This window comes from Cherax quadricarinatus, chromosome 97, assembly GCF_038502225.1.
Source record: "Cherax quadricarinatus isolate ZL_2023a chromosome 97, ASM3850222v1, whole genome shotgun sequence".
Classification (NCBI taxonomy): domain Eukaryota; kingdom Metazoa; phylum Arthropoda; class Malacostraca; order Decapoda; family Parastacidae; genus Cherax; species Cherax quadricarinatus.
The window spans coordinates 6,658,213-6,680,712 of NC_091388.1; the positions used below are offsets into that span (position 1 = coordinate 6,658,213).

The 22,500-nt window shown below is 46.8% G+C and overlaps 1 protein-coding gene across 2 annotated transcripts in view; it reads left to right on the top strand.

Moving 5' to 3' along the window:
• The first annotated feature begins 10,261 nt into the window (after positions 1 to 10,261).
• Positions 10,262 to 22,500, top strand: part of LOC128704946 (salivary glue protein Sgs-3-like) — a 51,646-nt gene continuing 39,407 nt past the window's right edge. Inside the window, exon 1 of one of the 2 annotated variants that reach the window (XM_070105212.1) lies at positions 10,262 to 10,493. The gene's annotated coding sequence lies outside the window, so the exon portion shown is untranslated. The remainder of the gene's footprint in view (positions 10,494 to 22,500) is intronic. The other variant, XM_070105211.1, reaches the window with a different exon arrangement.

Sequence of the window (22,500 nt, forward strand, 5' to 3'; positions counted from 1 at the left end):
AAGGGTGAAATAATCTCAGGTGAGGGAGAGACAGTGACTCTGGCAGTGATCTCAGCACCAAGGAATGTTAGTCTTTGTTACTCTCATAACCTGTGAATATTGTTCCACTCTGTACCACTACATGTACTACTCTGTACCACTAACTGTACCACCAGCAACCACACTACCACTAACTGTACCACCAGCAACCACACTACCACTAACTGTACCACCAGCAACCACACTACCACTAACTGTACCACCAGCAACCACACTACCACTAACTGTACCACCAGCAACCACACTACCACTAACTGTACCACCAGCAACCACACTACCACTAACTGTACCACCAGCAACCACACTACCACTAACTGTACCACTACCAACACACGAACATGAAACATCACAAGCAAGAACACTACGAAGATAATATTGACTGAACATCAATGGTGTTAAGTATTCGATGGTGAGAGAGAGAGAGAGAGAGAGAGAGAGAGAGAGAGAGAGAGAGAGAGAGAGAGAGAGAGAGAGAGAGAGAGAGACAGACAGACAGACAGACAGAGAGAGAAAGAGAGAGAGAGAGAGAGAGAGAGAGAGAGAGAGAGAGAGAGAGAGAGACAGACAGACAGACAGACAGACAGAAGAGAGAGAGAGAGAGAGAGAGAGAGAGAGAGAGAGAGAGAGAGAGAGAGAGAGAGAGAGAGAGAGAGAGAGAGACAGAGAGAGAGAGAGAGAGAGAGAGAGAGAGAGAGAGAGAGAGAGAGAGAGAGAGAGAGAGAGAGAGACAGACAGACAGACAGACAGACAGACAGAGAGAGAGAGAGAGAGAGAGAGAGAGAGAGAGAGAGAGAGAGAGAGAGAGACAGAGAGAGAGAGAGAGAGAGAGAGAGAGAGAGAGAGAGAGAGAGAGAGACAGAGAGAGAGGAAGAGAGAGAGAGAGAGAGAGAGAGAGAGAGAGAGAGACAGAGAGACAGAGAGAGAGAGAGAGAGAGAGAGAGAGAGAGAGAGAGAGAGAGAGAGAGACAGAGAGACAGACAGAGAGAGAGAGAGAGAGAGAGAGAGAGAGAGAGAGAGAGAGAGAGAGAGACAGAGAGACAGAGACAGAGAGAGAGACTCTTAGTATGTTAAGTACATGCAAGAATCTTTATATTCACTTTAATAGCCGCAGAGAACACTCAGCGGCCATCAATGCCTCACCCACTAAAGATATCTTTAAAAAGTTATCTTACTTTACCCTTAACTGTGACATCGTGGTAAGATCCTGGAATATTTATAGTTAGACGTCCGTACCTTGGAACCAGTGGGGGCCGCCGACACACTGGAAAAAATATAGGTCAACGCAGTCTAGATTTTTTAAGCTGGGTAGCAGGAAATGAGGTTCTTGGTAACGCTAGTGCTTTCACAGGGACGGTGCTTCGAGCCCCACAGTGGTAATTGAAAACATGTAATAAAGTTGGTAGAATTACCGACAATATGTAAAGTAAAAGGACACAAGTGCAACTAATGTGACATTTATTGTGGCAACGTTTCGCTCTCCAGGAGCTTTATCAAGCCATTACAAACAATACATGGACACAGATTGCTCTACCATATTGTATTACTTTTGTCACTGCTACTACTACTACTACTACTACTACTACTACTACTACTACTACTACTACTACTACTACTACTACTACCACTAGTGAACATCGAAATGGTACCTCACTAGTATTACACCTCACTCTGAGCCTTTATATACCCTCTGTGTCCATGTATTGTTTTTAATGGCTTGATAAAGCTCCTGGAGAGCGAAACGTTGCCACAATAAATGTCACATTAGTTGCACTTGTGTCCTTTTACTTTACAAATTGAAAACATGCCGTAGCTGGGTTGGTAGCGCACTCAGCTCATACCCTGAGGTTCATGGCCTGGTCCCCGGTACGGGTGGAAACACCGGGGCGTGTTTCCTTAAGACACCTGCTGTCTCTGTTCCTGGAGTTTACCTGGAGAGAGTTCCGGGGGTCAACGCCCCCGCGGCCCGGTCTGTGACCAGGCCTCATGGTGGAACAGGGCCTGATCAACCAGGCTGTTACTGCTGGCTGCACGCAATCCAACGTATGAGCCACAGCCCGGCTGGCCAGGTACCGACTTTAGGTGCCTGTCCAGTGCCAGCTTGAAGACTGCCAGGGGTCTATTGGTAATCCCCCTTATGTATGCTGGGAGGCAGTTGAACAGTCTTGGGCCCCTGACACTAATTGTGTTGTCTCTTAGCGTGCTAGTGACACCCCTGCTTTTCACTGGGGGAATGTTGCATCGTCTGCCGAGTCTTTTGCTTTCGGAGAGAGTGATTTTCGTGTGCAAGTTTGGTACTAGTCCCTCTAGGATTTTCCAGGTGCATATAATCATGTATCTCTCCCGCCTGCATTCCAGGGAGTACAGGTTCAGGAACTATAAGCGCTCCCAGTAATTGAGGTGTTTTATCTCCGTTATGTGCGCCGTGAAGGTTCTCTGTACATTTTCTAGGTCAGCAATTTCACCTGCCTTGAAAGGTGCTGTTAGTGTGCAGCAATATTCCAGCCTAGATAGAACAAGTGACCTGAAGAGTGTCATCATGGCTTGGCCTCCCTAGTTTTGAAGGTTCTCATTATCCATCCTGTCATTTTTCTAGCAGATGCGATTGATACAATGTTATGGTCCTTGAAGGTGAGATCCTCCGACATAATCACTCCCAGGTCTTTGACGTTGGTGTTTCGCTCTATTTTGTGGCCAGAATTTGTTTTGTACTCTGATGAAGATTTAATTTCCTCATGTTTACCATATCTGAGTAATTGAAATTTCTCATCGTTGAACTTCATATTGTTTTCTGCAGCCCGCTGAAAGATTTGGTTGATGTCCGCCTGGAGCTTTGCAGTGTCTGCAATGGAAGACACTGTCATGCAGATTCGGGTGTCATCTGCAAAGGAAGACACGGTGCTGTGGCTGACATCCTTGTCTATGTCGGATATGAGGATGAGGAACAAGATGGGAGCGAGTACTGTGCCTTGTGGAACAGAGCTTTTCACCGTAGCTGCCTCGGACTTTACTCTGTTGACGACTACTCTCTGTGTTCTGTTAGTGAGGAAGTTACAGATCCATCTACCAACTTTCCTGTTATTCCTTTAGCACGCATTTTGTGCGCTATTACACCATGGTCAGACTTGTCGAAGGCTTTTGCAAAGTCAATGTATATTACATCTGCATTCTTTTTGTCTTTTAGTGCATCTAGGACCTTGTCGTAGTGATCCAATAGTTGAGACAGACAGGAACGACCTGTTCTAAACCCATGTTGCCCTGGGTTGTGTAATTGATGGGTATCTAGATGGGTGGTGATCTTGCTTCTTAGGACCCTTTCAAAGATTTTTATGATATGGGATGTTAGTGCTATTGGTCTGTAGTTCTTTGCTGTTGCTTTACTGCCCCCTTTGTGGATTGGGGCTATGTCTGTTGTTTTTAGTAACTGTGGGACGACCCCCGTGTCCATGCTCCCTCTCCACAGGATGGAAAAGGCTCGTGATAGGGGCTTCTTGCAGTTCTTGATGAACACAGAGTTCCATGAGTCTGGCCCTGGGGCAGAGTGCATGGGCATGTCTTCTATCGCCTGTTCGAAGTCATTTGGCGTCAGGATAACATCGGATAGGCTTGTGTTAATCAAATTTTGTGGCTCTCTCATAAAAAATTCATTTAGATCTTCGACTCTCAGTCTGGTTAGCGGCTTGCTAAAAACTGAGTCATATTGGGACTTGAGTAGCTCACTCATTTCCTTGCTGTCATCTGTGTAGGACCCATCTTGTTTAAGTAGGGGCCCAATACTGGACGTTGTTCTCGATTTTGATTTGGCATAGGAGAAGAAATACTTTGGGTTTCTTTCGATTTCATTTATGGCTTTTAGTTCTTCCCGCGATTCCTGACTCTTATAAGATTCCTTTAGCTTAAGTTCGATGTTTGCTATTTCTCTGACCAGTATCTCCCTACTCACTGCAGATATATTGGCCTCTTTTAGCCGCTCTGTTATTCTTTTCCGTCGCCTGTAAAGAGAGCGCCTGTCTCTTTCTGTTTTACATCTACTCCTCCTTTTTCTTAAAGGAATAAGCCTTGAGCATACATCGAGTGCCACCGAGTTAATCTGTTCTAGGCGTAAGTTGGGGTCTGTGTTGCTTAGTCTATCTTCCCAGCTTATATCATTTAGTACTTGGTTTACTTGGTCCCATTTTATGTTCTTGTTATTGAAGTTGAATTTGGTGAATGCTCCCTCATGACTGATCCCATTATGTCGGTCTGGGGCCCCGCACATACATGTCTGAACCTCGATTATGTTGTGATCTGAGTATATTGTTTTTGATATGGTGACATTTCGTATCAGATCATCATTGTTAGTGAAGATGAGGTCCAGTGTATTCTCCAGTCTAGTAGGTTCTATTATTTGCTGGTTTAAGTTGAATTTTGTGCAGAGATTTAAAAGCTCGTGTGAGTGTGAGTTTTCATCAGAGCTGCCTCCTGGTGTTATTACTGCAACAATATTATTTGCTATATTCCTCCATTTTAGGTGCCTTAAGTTGAAATCCCCCAGGAGCAAGATGTTGGGGGCAGGAGCTGGAAGGTTTTCCAGACAGTGGTCAATTTTTAACAGCTGTTCCTGGAATTGTTGGGACGTTGCACCCGGAGGCTTGTAGACTACCACAATGACTAGGTTTTGGTTCTCGACCTTTACTGTTAAAACTTCAACTACATCATTTGAGGCATTTAGCAGTTCTGTGCAAATAAGTGACTCTGCAATATACAGGCCAACCCCCCTCCTTTTTTTGCCCGTTCACTCTGTCACATCTGTATAGGTTGTAACCTGGGATCCATATTTCGTTGTCCAAGTGATCTTTGTGTGGGTCTCAGTGAAAGCCGCAAACATTGCATTTGCCTCTGCAAGCAGTCCACGGATGAAAGGTATTTTGTTGTTCGTTGCTGGCTTTAGACCTTGGATATTTGCAAAGAAGAATGTCATCTGGTTGGTGGTATTGGTGGTACTGGGGGGGGGGGGGACTTTTTTCCGGCACTAATATCTGTTCACGCTGCAGTAAGTTAGTACCTGGATGTTAGTCACCTTACATCTGCTGTCCCTGTTCACCTAGCAGTAAGTTGGTACCTGGATGTTAGTCACCTTACAGCTGCTGTCCCTGTTCACCTAGCAGCAAGTTGGTACCTGGATGTTAGTCACCTTACACCTGCTGTCACTGTTCACCTAGCAGTAAGTAGGTACCTGGGTGTTAGTCACCTTACACCTGCTGTCCCTGTTCACCTAGCATAAGTTGGTACCTGGGTGTTCGTCACCTTACACCTGCTGTCCCTCTTCACCTAGCAGTAAGTAGGTACCTGGGTGTTAGTCACCTTACACCTGCTGTCCCTTTCCACATAGCAGTAAGTAGGTACCTGGGTGTTAGAAGACTGGTGTGGGTAGCATCCTGAGGACCAAATTAATCTAAGTTGCCGAAAATGCAAAGGACTTTCTACATAGTAGTATGTCATTGATATCAGCTATGGCCAGAAATAATGATTATTATTATTATAAGCAATAGAGTGAAATTAGGACTACAGGGAAATGGGAGCAGGATGGTGATGGTACCATAACAGAACTTTAAAAAGTTCCGTTGATAATTGATGATCCACTCACTGAGGTTCTGGTCATATGGACCAGACTTTCAGCTGGTCCACGTGAAGCTTAGTGATGAGATGAACCACTCACAGACCCTTTGGTCATATGACCGAAGCTTTCAGCTGGTCCACGTGAAGCTTAGTGATGAGATGAACCACTCACAGACCTTTTGGTCATATGACCGAAGCTTTCAGCTGGTCTACGTGAAGCTTAGTGATAAGATGAACCACTCACAGACCTTTTGGTCATATGACCGAAGCTTTCAGCTGGTCCACGTGAAGCTTAGTGATAAGATGAACCACTCACAGACCTTTTGGTCATATGACCGAAGCTTTCAGCTGGTCCACGTGAAGCTTAGTGATAAGATGAACCACTCACAGACCTTTTGGTCATATGACCGAAGCTTTCAGCTGGTCCACGTGAAGCTTAGTGATAAGATGAACCACTCACAGACCCTTTGGTCATATGACCGAAGCTTTCAGCTGGTCCACGTGAAGCTTAGTGATAAGATGAACCACTCACAGACCTTTTGGTCATATGACCGAAGCTTTCAGCTGGTCCACGTGAAGCTTAGTGATAAGATGAACCACTCACAGACCCTTTGGTCATATGACCGAAGCTTTCAGCTGGTCCACGTGAAGCTTAGTGATAAGATGAACCACTCACAGACCCTTTTGGTCATATGACCGAAGCTTTCAGCTGGTCTACGTGAAGCTTAGTGATGAGATGAACCACTCACAGACCCTTTGGTCATAAGACCGAGAATTTCTGCTGGCTTACACCCCCACCACGTCAAAAATTTTAAATTACACCACACGACGTGATGTTTGTGTGTGTGTGTGTGTTTACTTGTAAACAAACACTACACAAACACTAGTGTTGAATATATAAACACAGTGACATACCTTTGCACACACACACACACACACACACACACACACACACACACACACACACACACACACACACACACACACACACACACACATTATGTTTTCTTTGTGTTTTATGAGGAATAAACCTCTGATGTTATCACCTCAGAATAAACACAAGCAATAAACATCAGCACTTTTGCAGTTTATTCTAGAAAATTCTATTTATTGGAGAGGAACACCTACCACTATCTCAACCACCACTACCACTACTACTAACATCAGTGTTACTATCACTACCATCTTAACCACCACTACCACTACTACTAACATCAGTGTTACTACCACCACCATCTTAACCACCACTACCACTACTACTAACATCAGTGTTACTACCACCACCATCTTAACCACCACTACCACTACTACTAACATCAGTGTTACTATCACTACCATCTTAACCACCACTACCACTACTACTAACATCAGTGTTACTACCACTACCATCTTAACTACAACTACCACTACTACTAACATCAGTGTTGCTACCACTACCATCTTAACCACCATTACCACTACCATCTTAACCACCACTACCACTACCATCTTAATCACCACTACCACTACCATCTTAACCACCACTACCACTACCATCTTAACCACTACTACCACTACCATCTTAACCACCACTACCACTACTACTAACGTCAGTGTTACTACCACTACCATCTTAACCACCACTACCACTACCATCTTAACCACCACTACCACTACCATCTTAACCACCACTACCACTACCATCTTAACCACCACTACCACTACCATCTTAACCACCACTACCACTACCATCTTAACCACCACTACCACTACCATCTTAACCACCACTACCATCTTAACCACAACTACCACTACTAACACCACTACCACCACCCTCTTAACCATCACCGCTATCACGACTACTAACACCACTACCACCACCATCTCAACCACCACTACCACGACAACACCACCACCACCACCATCTCAACCACCACTACCACGACAACACCACCACCATCTCAACCACCACCGGTACCGGAGAAACGTTGGGCATGTTTCCTAATACCAGCTGTCCCTGTTCATCTAGCAGTAACTAGGTACCTGGGTGTTAACCGACTGGTATGGGTCGCATCCTGGGGGACAAGATTAACCAAAGCTGCCAGAAATGCTCTGCATAACCAGGTACTTTCTATATAGTATGTCAGTGATGTCAGCTATGGTCTGTATAAGTTGTATCATGTACTGGTAGAAATATAGATTATTATTATTATTATTATTATTATTATTATTATTATTATTATTATTATTATCATTGTTGTTGTTAGGTAAGACACATGTGCAACAGTTAGGTATCCTTATTTCGAAACGTTTCGCCTACACAGTAGGCTTCTTCAGTCGAGTATAGAAAAGTTGATAGAAGCAGAAGATACTTGAAGACGATGTAATCAGTCCATCACCCTTAAAGTTTTGAGGTGGTCAGTCCCTCAGTCTGGAGAAGAGCATTGTTCCATAGTCTGAAACATATTGTTTCTTACCTAACAACCTGTCGGTATTTTATACCATTTTAATGTTCAATTATTATTATTATTATTATTAATGGACGTTGTTCAACCTTACTACCTCCTCACATAGTTATTTAAGGCTGTGGACAGTATAAAAGCAGTATGTTATATATATAACGTAAGATCTTTGATAAGGTGCCACACAAAACACCGAGAAAAAAAATTCTCGTGACTTTCTGAATGGTTGACAGAAAGGCATTAGCGAGTTTACATAAATGAGAACTCAGAATGGGGGACCAGTCACGAGTGGCGTTCCACAAGGATCTCTGCTGGACCCTTCGCTGTTCAGAATTTACATTAACGGCCTAAACGACAGTATTTTAAGTGAAAAATGTTCATTGGCAACACATGCATAAAAAAAAATAATTTTTAAGGACGCGAGGGAACTCTAATATGATTTTGATCAATTTATGTTGTGGTTGGAGAGGTGATAGATGAAGTCCAGTGTTGACAACTGGTATGTTGTGGTTGGAGAGGTGATAGATGCAGTCCAGTGTTGACAACTGGTATGTTGTGGTTGGAGAGGTGATAGATGGAGTCCAGTGTTGACAACTGGTATGTTGTGGTTGGAGAGGTGATAGATGCAGTCCAGTGTTGACAACTGGTATGTTGTGGTTGGAGAGGTGATAGATGGAGTCCAGTGTTGACAACTGGTATGTTGTGGTTGGAGAGGTGATAGTTGCAGTCCAGTGTCGACAACTGGTATGTTGTGGTTGGAGAGGTGATAGATAAAGTCCAGTGTTGACAACTGGTATGTTGTGGTTGGAGAGGTGATAGATGCAGTCCAGTGTCGACAACTGGTATGTTGTGGTTGTAGAGGTGATAGATGCAGTCCAGTGTTGACAACTGGTATGTTGTGGTTGGAGAGGTGATAGATAAAGTCCAGTGTTTACAACTGGTATGTTGTGGTTGGAGAGGTGATAGATGCAGTCCAGTGTTAACAACTGGTATGTTGTGGTTGGAGAGGTGATAGATAAAGTCCAGTGTTTACAACTGGTATGTTGTGGTTGGAGAGGTGATAGATGCAGTCCAGTGTTGACAACTGGTATGTTGTGGTTGGAGAGGTGATAGATGGAGTCTAGTGTTGACAACTGGTATGTTGTGGTTGGAGAGGTGATAGATGCAGTCCAGTGTTGACAACTGGTATGTTGTGGTTGGAGAGGTGATAGATGGAGTCTAGTGTTGACAACTGGTATGTTGTGGTTGGAGAGGTGATAGATGCAGTCCAGTGTTGACAACTGGTATGTTGTGGTTGGAGAGGTGATAGATGCAGTCCAGTGTTGACAACTGGTATGTTGTGGTTGGAGAGGTGATAGATGCAGTCCAGTGTTGACAACTGGTATGTTGTGGTTGGAGAGGTGATAGATGGAGTCCAGTGTTGACAACTGGTATGTTGTGGTTGGAGAGGTGATAGTTGCAGTCCAGTGTCGACAACTGGTATGTTGTGGTTGGAGAGGTGATAGATAAAGTCCAGTGTTGACAACTGGTATGTTGTGGTTGGAGAGGTGATAGATGCAGTCCAGTGTTGACAACTGGTATGTTGTGGTTGGAGAGGTGATAGATGGAGTCCAGTGTTGACAACTGGTATGTTGTGGTTGGAGAGGTGATAGATGCAGTCCAGTGTTGACAACTGGTATGTTGTGGTTGGAGAGGTGATAGATGGAGTCCAGTGTTGACAACTGGTATGTTGTGGTTGGAGAGGTGATAGATAAAGTCCAGTGTTTACAACTGGTATGTTGTGGTTGGAGAGGTGATAGATGGAGTCTAGTGTTGACAACTGGTATGTTGTAGTTTAAGTCTTGTGGAAAGAAAACCTTTCCCTCCACAACTATTCCTGGTTTTCCTACTACATACAGTCCAGCCACCACCATTTAATTTTAACCATTCCTACCACAATCAGTTCCATTTTTAACCATTCCTACCACAACCAGTCCCACCATCACCATTGTTACCACAACTAGTCCCGCCACCATTATTCTTCCAGCTTGTTGATGAGAACAGCTGTCATCACAAGAGCCGTACCACCTTACCAAGTCAACGCCCCTAACTTGATGGGGTACCTGAGTATCTTGAAGGGAAGGGACGAACTGGAGACTCCGTCAATGTTTGCCCAGGAACTGGATGGATGAGTGGGGAATGGAGGAGGGAGGGGATAGGAGGGATTGGTGGGGGAAGGATGGTATATAGGAGACTTGTGCATGGTTCGTCAGGGCGTTTGTAGTCAGCTGTGAGGTTGGGCAGACGAGCTGTGAGGTTGGGCGGACGAGCTGTGAGGTTGGGCAGACGAGCTGTGAGGTTGGGCAGACGAGCTGTGAGGTTGGGCAGACGAGCTGTGAGGTACAACACAACTGCTCAACACACGTTCCTTTATTCCAGGTTAGTGTTCCTTGAATACATCTCTTCACTTCTACCTGGAGTATACCTGGAAGGGGTCAACGCTCCAGCGGCCGAGTCCATGATCAGACATCGTGGTGGATCAGCGCCTGATCAACCAGGCTGTTTCTGCTGGCCGCACGTAAACCGATGCACGAATCACAGCCCGGCTGGTCAGGGACTGACTTGAGGTGTCTGTCCAGGGCCTTCTTGAAAACAACCAGGGGTCTATAGGTAATCCCCCTAATGCATACTAGGAGGCAGTTGAGCAATCTTGGGCCCCTGACACTTATTGTGTTATCTCTTAGTGGCGCTCCTGCTTTTCATTGAGGGAATGTTTTATCTCATCCAGTGTCTTTTGCTTTCGTAGGGAGCGATTTTCATGTGCAGATTCGGGACTAGTCCCTCTAGGATTTTCCAAGTGTATATTATCATATATCGTTCTCGTCTGCGTTCCAGGGAATACAAATCAAGAGACGGTTGACCGTTGACGGTTGACCGTTCCCAATAATTTAGATGCTTTATCGTACTTATACCTGCCATGAAAGTTCCCTATATATTCTTAAAGTCTGCAATTTCACATGCCTTGAAAGGGGCAGTTAGTGTACAGCAATATTCCAGCCTAGAGAGAACAAGCGATTTGAAGAGAATTATCCTGGGCTTGGCGTCCCTAGTTTTGAAGGTTCTCTTTATCCATCCTATCATTTTCCTAGCAGATGTGGTTGAAACATTGTTGTAATCTTTGAAAGTGAAATCCTCTGACATTATCACTCCCAGGTCTTTGAAATTAGTTTTTCGCTCTACTGTGTGGATGGAATTTGTTTTATACTACGATGCAGTTTTCCACAGCGGAGTAATTGGAATTTGTCTTCACTAAACTTCATATTGTTTTCTGCGGCCGTGTAAAGATTTGGTTGATGTCCGCTTGGAGTCTTGCAGTGTCTTCACTGGAGGACACTGTCAGGCAAATTTCTGGTGTCGTTAGGAAAGGTAGAGACTTCTTACATCTCTATGTCAGATATGAAGGTGAGGAACAGAATGGGAGCGAGTACTGTACCTTGTGGAACAGAGTTTTTCACTGTAGCCGTCTCAGACTTGACACCCCTCAAGAAAGGTTCCTTGATGCTGGTGAGGGGCTCTTGATCTAGGGAATTGGATCTGTTCTCCAGTTCCCTGAATTAAACTTGAATACCTTCCACATCCCCCCCTCAGGCGTTGTATAATCTTACGGGTTTAGCGCTTTCCCCTTGATTATAATAATAATAATCAGACTCTACGTTGTGTTCTGTTTGTTAGGAAGTTATAGATCCATCTACCAAATTTTCCCGTTATTCCTTTATCATTCATTTTGTGTACTATTACACCATGGTCACACTTGTCGAAGACATTTGCAAAGTCTGTGTGATGAATGGTTTGAAAAACCGACAAGTTGAAGATTGTGACACTTATGCAACATATGGGAATCTTGATTCAGGAAACGTTTCGCCACACAGTGACTTCATCAGTCCAATACAAAGCAGAAAGGCGTAAGGAGAGGAGGAGTTTGAGGTAATCAGTCCCTCAGCCTGGAGTCGATGTGTTCAGTCCATCAATCTTGTAGAATGTACAGCATAGGGCCGTAGACGTGGCTTATATACTGTAGTCAGGTGAGGTGAAGCAGAAGGAGGCGGCGTCACAGTGGTACCATCCACTAGTCGAAGCAGATCGTCGTCCAAAGGTTGAACAAGTGTTGAAGAATTCTTTGTAACAAGATCCCATGATGCTGCAGTGCTTTCTACTTTGTATTGGACTGATGAAGCCACTGTGTGGCGAAACGTTTCCTGAATAAAGATTCCCATATGTTGCATAAGTGTCACAATCTTCAAAGTCTGTGTATACTATATCTGCGTTTTGTTTGTCCTCCAGAGCATCCAAGACTTTATCATAGTGGTCCAGTAGTTGGAATAGGCAGGAGCGACCTGTTCTAAACCCGTGTTGGCGATCTTGATTCTTAGAACCCTTTCAAAGATTTTTATGATGTGGGACGTTAGTGCTATCGGTCTGTAATTCATTGCTATTGCTTTACTGCCACCTTTGTGGAGTGGGGCTGTCTGTTGTTTTAAGTGACTGTGGAATGACCCTTGTGTCCATGTTCCCTCTCCACAGAATACTTAAGGCACATTTCAAATTATTATTATTATTATAATCAAGGGGGAAGCGCTAAACCCGGAGGATTATACAGCGCCTGGGGGGGGGGGGGATGTGGAAGGCATTCAGGCTTAATTCGGGGAACTGGAGCGCAGATCTAATTCCCTAAATCAAGAGCCCCTCACCAACATCAAGGAACCTTCCTTGAGGGGGGCACATTTCAAAGATTTTTATGATATGGGACGTTAGTGTTATCGGTCTGTAGTTCTTTGCTATTGCTTTACTGCCCCCTTTGTGGAGTGGGGCTATGTCTGTTGTTTTTAGTAACTGTGGGACGACCCCCGTGTCCATGCTCCCTCTCCATACGATGGTAAAAGCTCGTAATAGGGGCTTCTTGCAGTTCTTGATGAACACGGAGTTCCATGAGCCTGGGCCTGGGGCAGAGTGCATGGCCATGTCATTTACTGTTTTTACAAAGTCCTGTGGTGTTAGGATTATATAAGAAATTCTCGAATTAACCAAATTTTGAGTCTTAGTCATAAAAAAAATCATTTAGATTGTCGACCCTTAGTTTGGTTAACGGTTCACTAAACACGGAGTCATACTGAGACTTCAGTATCTCACTCATTTCTTTGTTATCTGAGTAAGTTCCATCTCGTCCTGAATACATCTCTTCCCTCTGTTCTTCAGAACGATAACATAGGTATCCCGTAGCTCGACTGGTAGCGCACTCAGTTCATACACTGAGGTCCGGGAGTCGATCCCCGGTGTGGGTGGAAACAGTAGGACGTGTTTCCTTAAGACACCTGCTGTCCATGTTTACCTAGTAGTAAAATAGGTACCTGGGTGTTAGTCACCTTATACCTGCTGTCCATGTTCACCTAGCAGCAAAATAGGTACCTGGGTGTTAGTCACCTTATACCTGCTGTCCATGTTCACCTAGCAGCAAAATAGGTACCTGGGTGTTAGTCAACTGTGACATGACTGTGAATAATGTGACCTGTGAAAATAAATGGTATAAAATACCGACACAATGGAAACATAAATACATATGCAGTTTAATGGGCGAAACGTTGTCAATAAAGGATCACATTAAACTGCGTATGTGTTTATGTTTCCAATGTGACCTGTCACGGGAGTTCCACAACTTGTCAACACCGTGGTCAAACAGGCTGTGGGTGTTAGCCACTTACATGTCCACAGGTGTTTAAACATGTTCTCTCGCACACACACACACAAGACTGAACATCAGTGAACAATGAACAACAGATCTCGCGATGATCTTGAAGGGCTCTTGATCCGCTGAATTAGAGTTACTCTTCGCTTCCTCGGATTAAACCTGTCTGCCTCACATTACCCAGACGATATATAACCCGAACGGGTTTAGTGTTTTATGAGAGTAATAAAATAATTGGAAGATCAGTGACCGACCTTTCTTGTGTGTGTGTGTGTGTGTGTGTGTGTGTGTGTGTGTACTCACCTAACTTACCTAACTGTGGTTACAGGGATCGAGACTCAGCTCCTGGCCCCGCCTCTTCACTGATTGCTACTAGGTCCTCTCTCTCCCTGCCCCATGAGCTCTATCATACCTCGCCTTAAAACTATGTATGGTTCCTGCCTCCACCACATCACTTTCTAGGCTATTCCATGGCCTGACTACTCTATGACTGAAGAAATACTTCCTAACATCCCTTTGATTCATCTGAGTCTTCAACTTCCAATTGTGACCTCTTGTGTCTGTGTCCCATCTCTGGAACATCCCGTCTTTGTCCACCTCGTCTATTCCGCGCAGTATTTTATATGTCGTTATCATGTCTCCCCTGACCCTCCTGGCCTCCAGTGTCGTCAGGCCGATTTCCCTCAACCTTTCTTCATAGGACAATCCCCGTAGCTCTGGGACTAGTCTTGCTGCAAACCTTTGCACTTTCTCTAATTTCTTGACGTGCTTGACTAGGTGTGGATTCCAAACTGGTGCTACATACTCCAGTATGGGCCTGACGTAGATGGTATACAGAGTCTTAAACGAATCCTTACTGAGGTATCGGAACGCTATCCGTAGGTTTGCCAGGCGCCCGTATGCTGCAGCAGTTATCTGATTGATGTGTGCCTCAGGAGATATGCTCGGTGTTATTCTCACCCCCAGATCTTTTTCCTTGAGTGAGGTTTGCAGACTCTGGCCATCTAAACTATATTGTGTCTGGGGTCTTCTTTGCAAACCTTTGTGTGTGTGTGTGTGTGTGTGTACTCACCTAATTGTACTCACCTATTTGTGGTTGCATGGGTCGATACATAGCTCCTGGCCCCGTGTGTGTGTGTGTGTAAGGGTCATTCAATTCTCCTGGAAACGTACATGTACACATGATCACAGAGATGACCTTGGTAATATGCAGCCTTATGTGTTCGTTCACAGTGTGTACGCCTGATGCACATGTCATGTACGTGTGTTCATTCAGATGTGTCTTGAGCGGCGGTCTAGACAAGACCTGTGGTGAACCAGAACTACAGGTCTTGTCCCTATCCATCCTGTCACCTCTAAGTATTTAATATGTCGGTATCATGTCCCTCCCCCTATCCCTTCTGTCCTCCAGTGTCGTCAGGTTAATTTCCCCTAACCTCTCCTCGTAGGATATTTCCCTCAGCTCCGGGACTAGTCTTGTTGCAAACCTTTGCACTTTCTCTAATTTCTTGACGTGCTTGACCAGGTGTGGGTTCCATACTGGTGCTGCAAACTCCAATGCAGGCTTGACGTACATGGATGACTCCTTACTCAGGTGTGGAAACGCTATTCTCAGGTTTGCCAGGCGTCCATATGCTGCACGAGTTATCTGGTTGATGTGAGCCTCAAGATATGTGTTCGGTGTTATACTCACCCCAAAATCCTTTTCCTTGAGTGAGGTTTGCAGTCTTTGGCTACCTAGCCTGTACTCTGTCTGCGGTCTTCTTTGTCTTTCCCCAATCTTCATGACTTTTCACTTGGTGGGGTTAAATTCCAGGAGCCAGGTGCTGGACCACGTGTCCAGCCTGTCCAGATCCCTTTGTAGTCCTGTCTGATCCTTGTCCACGGGTATTCTCTTCATTAGTTCTACATCGTATGTGAACAGGGACACTTCTGAATGACTTAAGAAATCGTAATGACACGATTGCAAATAAACCATACCCCCGGCCGGGATTGAACCCGCGGTCATAGAGTCTCAAAACTCCAGCCCGTCGCGTTAGCCACTAGACCAGCTAGCCACAATAAGATTCATCCAACTAGGTATATTTCTACACCATAGGAAAGTTAGCACAGGCACCTCTGTGACCACAAATGCAAGTTTTTACAGACGAATCTCCAGCTAGCGTGGCCGTGACGAACTCTAGCTCAAGTCCCTTCACTGCCGTCAACATGACTTAAGAAATCGTAATGACACGATTGCAAATAAACCATACCCCCGGCCGGGATTGAACCCGCGGTCATAGAGCCTCAAAACTCCAACCCGTCGCGTTAGCCACTAGACCAGCTAGCCACAATAAGATTCTATCCCTTCCGTCATGTCATTCACATGTACCAGAAACAGCACCGGTCTTAGGACTGACCCCTGTGAAACCCCGCTCGTCACAGGCGCCCTCTCTGACACCTCGTCACGTACCATGACTCGCTGTTGTCTTCCTGACAGGTATTCCCTGAACCATTGCAGTGCCTTTCCTGTTATAGTTGCCTGATCATCTAGTTTTTGCACCAATTTCTTGTGTGGAACTGAGTCGAAAGCCTTCTTACAGTCCAAGAAAATGCAGTCTACCCACCCCTCTCTCTGTCTCTCTTGTCTTACTGCCGTCACCTTGTCGTAAAACTCCAGTAGATTTGTGACACAAAGTTTCCCTTTCCTGAAACCGTGTTGGTTGTCGAGTATAGGCTCATTCCTTTCTAGGTGCTCCACCACTCATCTGAAAATCTTCTCCATGACTTCATGTCAGTGACAATGGTCTGTAGTTTAATGCTGCCTGTCTGTCTCCATTCTTAAAAATTGGGACTACATTTGCTGTCTTCCACACCTCAGGTACTCGCCCTGTTTCGACAGATGTGTTGAAGATTGTTGTTAGTGGCACACACATTGCCTCTGCTTCCTCTCTCAGGACCCACCGAGAGATGTTGTCCGCCCCATCGCTTTTGAGATACCTAGTTCATTTAGTAGCCTCTTCACCTCCTCCTCGGTTGTGTGTATTGTGTCCACCATTCCTGCTTCCTGTAGTCTTTTGTCTCCGCTGAACCTACTTCTTTAAATCTTATGTTGAGTTCCTCACATACTTCTCGGGCATTTCCTGTGACCTCTCCTCCTTCCTTCCTTAGCCTGATTATCTGGTCCTTGACTGTTGTTTTCCTCCTGATGTGGCTGTACAACAGCTTCAGGTCAGACTTGGCTTTCGATGTTATTTCATTTTCATATTGACGTTGGACCTCCCTTCTTATCAATACATATTCGTTTCTGGCTCTTCCACTGTATGTGTGTACTCACCTATTTGTGGTTGCAGGGTTCGATTCATAGCTCCTGGCCCCGTCTCTTCACTGATTGCTACTAGGTCCTCTCTCTCCCTGCTCTATGAGCTTTATCATACCTCTTCTTAAAACTATCAATGGTTCCTGCCTCCACTACGTCACTTTCTAGGCTATTCCACTTCTGACAACTCTATGACTGAAGAAATACTTCCTAACATCCCTTTGACTCATCTGAGTCTTCAACTTCCAAGTGTATATGTGTGTGTGTGTGCGTGTGTGTACTCACCTAATTGTGGTTGCAGGGGTCGAGACTCAGCTCCTGGCCCCGCCTCTTCACTGATCGCTACTGGGTCCTCTCCCTCTCTGCTTCCTGAGCTTTGTCATACCTCTTCTTAAAACTATGTATGGTTCCTGCCTCCACCACTTCACTTGCTAGGCTATTCCACTTCCTGACGACTCTACGACTGAAGAAATACTTCCTAACGTCCCTGTGACTCGTCTGAGTCTTTAGCTTCCAGTTGTGACCCCTTGTTTCTGTGTCCCCTCTCTGGAACATCCTATCTCTGTCCACCTTGTCTATTCCCCGCAGTATCTTGTATGTCGTTATCATGTCTCCCCTGACCCTTCTGTCCTCCAGTGTCGTCAGTCCGATTTCCCTCAACCTTTCCTCGTACGACATTCCCTTGAGCTCTGGGACTAGCCTTGTTGCAAACCTTTGTACTTTCTCTAACTTCTTGACGTGCTTGACCAGGTGTGGGTTCCAGACTGGTGCTGCATACTCCAGTATGGGCCTAACATACACAGTGTACAGTGTCTTGAACGATTCCTTATTAAGGTATCGGAATGCTATTCTCAGGTTTGCCAGGCGCCCGTATGCTGCAGCAGTTATTTGGGTGATGTGTGCCTCCGGTGATGTGCTCGGTGTTATGGTCACTCCAAGGTCTTTCTCCCTGAGTGAGGTCTGTAGTCTTTGTCCACCTAGCCTATACTCTGTCTGCGGTCTTCTTTGCCCCTCCCCAATCTTCATGACTTTGCATTTGGCAGGGTTGAATTCGAGAAGCCAGTTTCTGGACCACATGTCCAGCCTGTCCAGGTCTCTTTGCAGTCCTGCCTCATCTTCATCCGATTTAATTCTTCTCATCAACTTCACATCATCTGCAAACAGGGACACTTCAGAGTCTATTCCTTCCATCATGTCGTTCGCATATATGAAAAATAGCACTGGTCCTAGAACTGACCCCTGTGGGACCCCGCTCGTCACAGGCGCCCACTGTGATACCTCTTCACATACCATGACTCGTTGTTGCCTCCCTGTCAGGTATTCCCTGATCCATTGCAGTGCCCTCCCTGTTATATGCGCCTGATCCTCCAGCTTCTGCACTAATCTCTTGTGGGAAACTGTGTCAAAGGCTTTCCTGCAGTCTAGGAAAATGCAATCAACCCACACCTCTCTCTCGTGTCTTACTTCTGTTACCTTGTCATAAAACTCCAGAAGGTTTGTGACACAGGATTTGCCTTCCATGAACCCATGCTGGTTTTCATTTATAATCTTGTTCCGTTCCAGGTGTTCCACCACTCTCCTCCTGATAATCTTCTCCATGACTTTGCACACAATACATGTCAGAGACACAGGTCTGTAGTTTAGTGCCTCATTTCTGTTTCCTTTCTTAAATATGGGGACTACATTTGCTGTCTTCCATTTCTCAGGTAGTTTCCCAGTTTCAAGGGATGTGTTGAAGATTGTGGTTAGACGCACAGCATCTCTGCTCCTTCTCTAAGGACCCATGGGGAGATGTTCGGTCCCATCGCCTTTGAGGTATCAAGGTCACTTAGCAGCTTCTGCACATCCTCCTCGGTTGTTCGTATGTCATCCAACACTTATTGGTATATTCCCTCTTGATGATCCCTTCTGTGCTGTCTTCCCAGAGCCCTTCCTGTCTCTACTGTAAAAACTTCCTTAAATCTCCTGTTTAGCTCCTCACATACCTCCTGATAATTTCTTGTGAGTTCTCCACCTTCTGGTCTTTGACTGTTGTCTTCCTCTTGATGTGGCTATACAACAGTTTCGGGTCAGTCTTGATTTTCGATGCTATGTTATTTTCATTCTGTCGCTGGGCCTCCCTCCTTACCTGTGCATACTCGTTATGGATCTGCGACTAATCTACCTATTTTCGTGTGTTCTCTGCCTTCTGTACTTTTTCCATTCTCTATTGCACTTTGTTTTTGCCTCCTTACACCGTCGGGTAAACCAGGGGCTCGTTCTGGTCTTCCCGTTGTTACTGTTTCCCTTGGGAATGAACCTTTCCACTGCCTCCTTGCATTTTGTTGTTACATATTCCATCATTTCATTTACTGGCTTTCCTGCCAGTTCTCTGTCCCACGGAACCTCCTGTGTGTGTGTGTGTGTGTGTGTGTGTGTGTGTGTGTGTGTGTGTGTGTGTGTGTGTGTGTGTGTGTGTGTGTGTGTGTGTGTGTGTGTTGGCACGATATAAGCTAACAGGTAAATTTTTTTATCTTCCGTGATTGTAATAAAGTTGGTAGAATTACCGACAATATGTAAAGTAAAAGGACACAAGTGCAACTAATGTGACATTTATTGTGGCAACGTTTCGCTCTCCAGGAGCTTTATCAAGCTTTATCAAGGTAATGGCTTGATAAAGCTCCTGGAGAGCGAAACGTTGCCACAATAAATGTCACATTAGTTGCACTTGTCTCCTTTTACTTTAAATCTTCCGTGATTGTTGACATTACTGAGAGTGCGTATAGCGGGTAGATCGAGCCTTCACCACACCTTGTACAGAATAATCTACCGGTTTACCGCTTCACGCACGGTATATTACTACTAATGACCTCCTCCGGCACCTCACTGACCTCCGGCACCTCACTGACCTCCGGCACCTCACTGACCTCCGGCACCTCACTGACCTCCGGCACCTCAGAGACCTCCAGTACCTCATTGACCTCCAGTGCCTCATTGACCTCCAGTACTTCACTGACCTCCAGTACCTCACTGACCTCCAGTACCTCATTGACCTCCAGCACCTCACTGACCTCCAGTACCTCATTGACCTCCGGCACCTCACTGACCTCCGGCACCTCACTGACCTCCAGCACCTCACTGACCTCCAGCACCTCACTGACCTCCAGCACTTCACTGACCTCCAGCACCTCACTGACCTCCAGCACTTCACTGACCTCCAGCACCTCACTGACCTCCAGCACCTCACTGACCTCCAGCACCTCACTGACCTCCAGCACCTCAAAGACCTCCAGCACCTCACTGACCTCCAGCACCTCACTGACCTCCAGCACCTCACTGACCTCCAGCACTTCACTGACCTCCAGCACCTCACTGACCTCCAGCACCTCACTGACCTCCAGCACCTCACTGACCTCCAGCACCTCACTGACCTCCAGCACCTCACTGACCTCCAGCAATTCACTGACCTCCAGCACCTCACTGACCTCCAGCACCTCACTGACCTCCAGCACTTCACTGACCTCCAGCACCTCACTGACCTCCAGCACCTCACTGACCTCCAGCACCTCATACTGACCTCCAGCACCTCACTGACCTCCAGCACCTCACTGACCTCCAGCACTTCACTGACCTCCAGCACCTCACTGACCTCCAGCACCTCACTGACCTCCAGCACCTCATACTGACCTCCAGCACCTCACTGACCTCCAGCACCTCACTGACCTCCGGCACCTCACTGACCTCCAGTACCTCACTGACCTCCAGTACCTCACTGACCTCCGGCACCTCACTGACCTCCGGCACCTCACTGACCTCCAGCACCTCACTGACCTCCAGCACCTCACTGACCTCCAGCACTTCACTGACCTCCAGCACCTCACTGACCTCCAGCACCTCACTGACCTCCAGCACCTCATACTGACCTCCAGCACCTCACTGACCTCCAGCACCTCACTGACCTTCAGTACCTCACTGACCTCCAGTACCTCACTGACCTCCAGTACCTCACTGACCTCCTGCACCTCACTGACCTCCAGCACCTCACTGACCTCCGGCACCTCATTGACCTCCAGTACCTCATTGACCTCCAGCACCTCACTGACCTCCAGCACCTCACTGACCTCCAGCACCTCACTGACCTCCAGCACCTCACTGACCTCCAGCACCTCACTGACCTCCAGCACCTCACTGACCTCCAGCACCTCACTGACCTCCAGCACCTCACTGACCTCCAGCACCTCATACTGACCTCCAGCACCTCACTGACATCCAGCACCTCACTGACCTCCAGCACCTCACTGACCTCCAGTACCTCACTGACCTCCAGTACCTCACTGACCTCCGGCACCTCACTGACCTCCGGCACCTCACTGACCTCCAGCACCTCACTGACCTCCAGCACCTCACTGACCTCCAGCACTTCACTGACCTCCAGCACCTCACTGACCTCCAGCACCTCATACTGACCTCCAGCACCTCACTGACCTCCAGCACCTCACTGACCTCCAGCACCTCACTGACCTCCAGTACCTCACTGACCTCCAGTACCTCACTGACCTCCGGCACCTCACTGACCTCCGGCACCTCACTGACCTCCAGCACCTCACTGACCTCCAGCACCTCACTGACCTCCAGCACCTCACTGACCTCCAGCACCTCACTGACCTCCAGCACCTCACTGACCTCCAGCACCTCACTGACCTCCAGCACCTCACTGACCTCCAGCACCTCACTGACCTCCAGCACTTCACTGACCTCCAGCACCTCACTGACCTCCAGCACCTCATACTGACCTCCAGCACCTCACTGACCTCCAGCACCTCACTGACCTCCAGCACCTCACTGACCTCCAGTACCTCACTGACCTCCAGTACCTCACTGACCTCCAGCACCTCACTGACCTCCAGCACCTCACTGACCTCCAGCACCTCACTGACCTCCAGCACCTCATACTGACCTCCAGCACCTCACTTACCTCCAGCACCTCACTGACCTCCAGCACTTCACTGACCTCCAGCACCTCACTGACCTCCAGCACCTCACTGACCTCCAGCACCTCATACTGACCTCCAGCACCTCACTGACCTCCAGCACCTCACTGACCTCCAGCACCTCACTGACCTCCAGTACCTCACTGACCTCCAGTACCTCACTGACCTCCGGCACCTCACTGACCTCCGGCACCTCACTGACCTCCAGCACCTCACTGACCTCCAGCACCTCACTGACCTCCAGCACTTCACTGACCTCCAGCACCTCACTGACCTCCAGCACCTCACTGACCTCCAGCACCTCATACTGACCTCCAGCACCTCACTGACCTCCAGCACCTCACTGACCTCCAGCACCTCACTGACCTCCAGTACCTCACTGACCTCCAGTACCTCACTGACCTCCGGCACCTCACTGACCTCCGGCACCTCACTGAC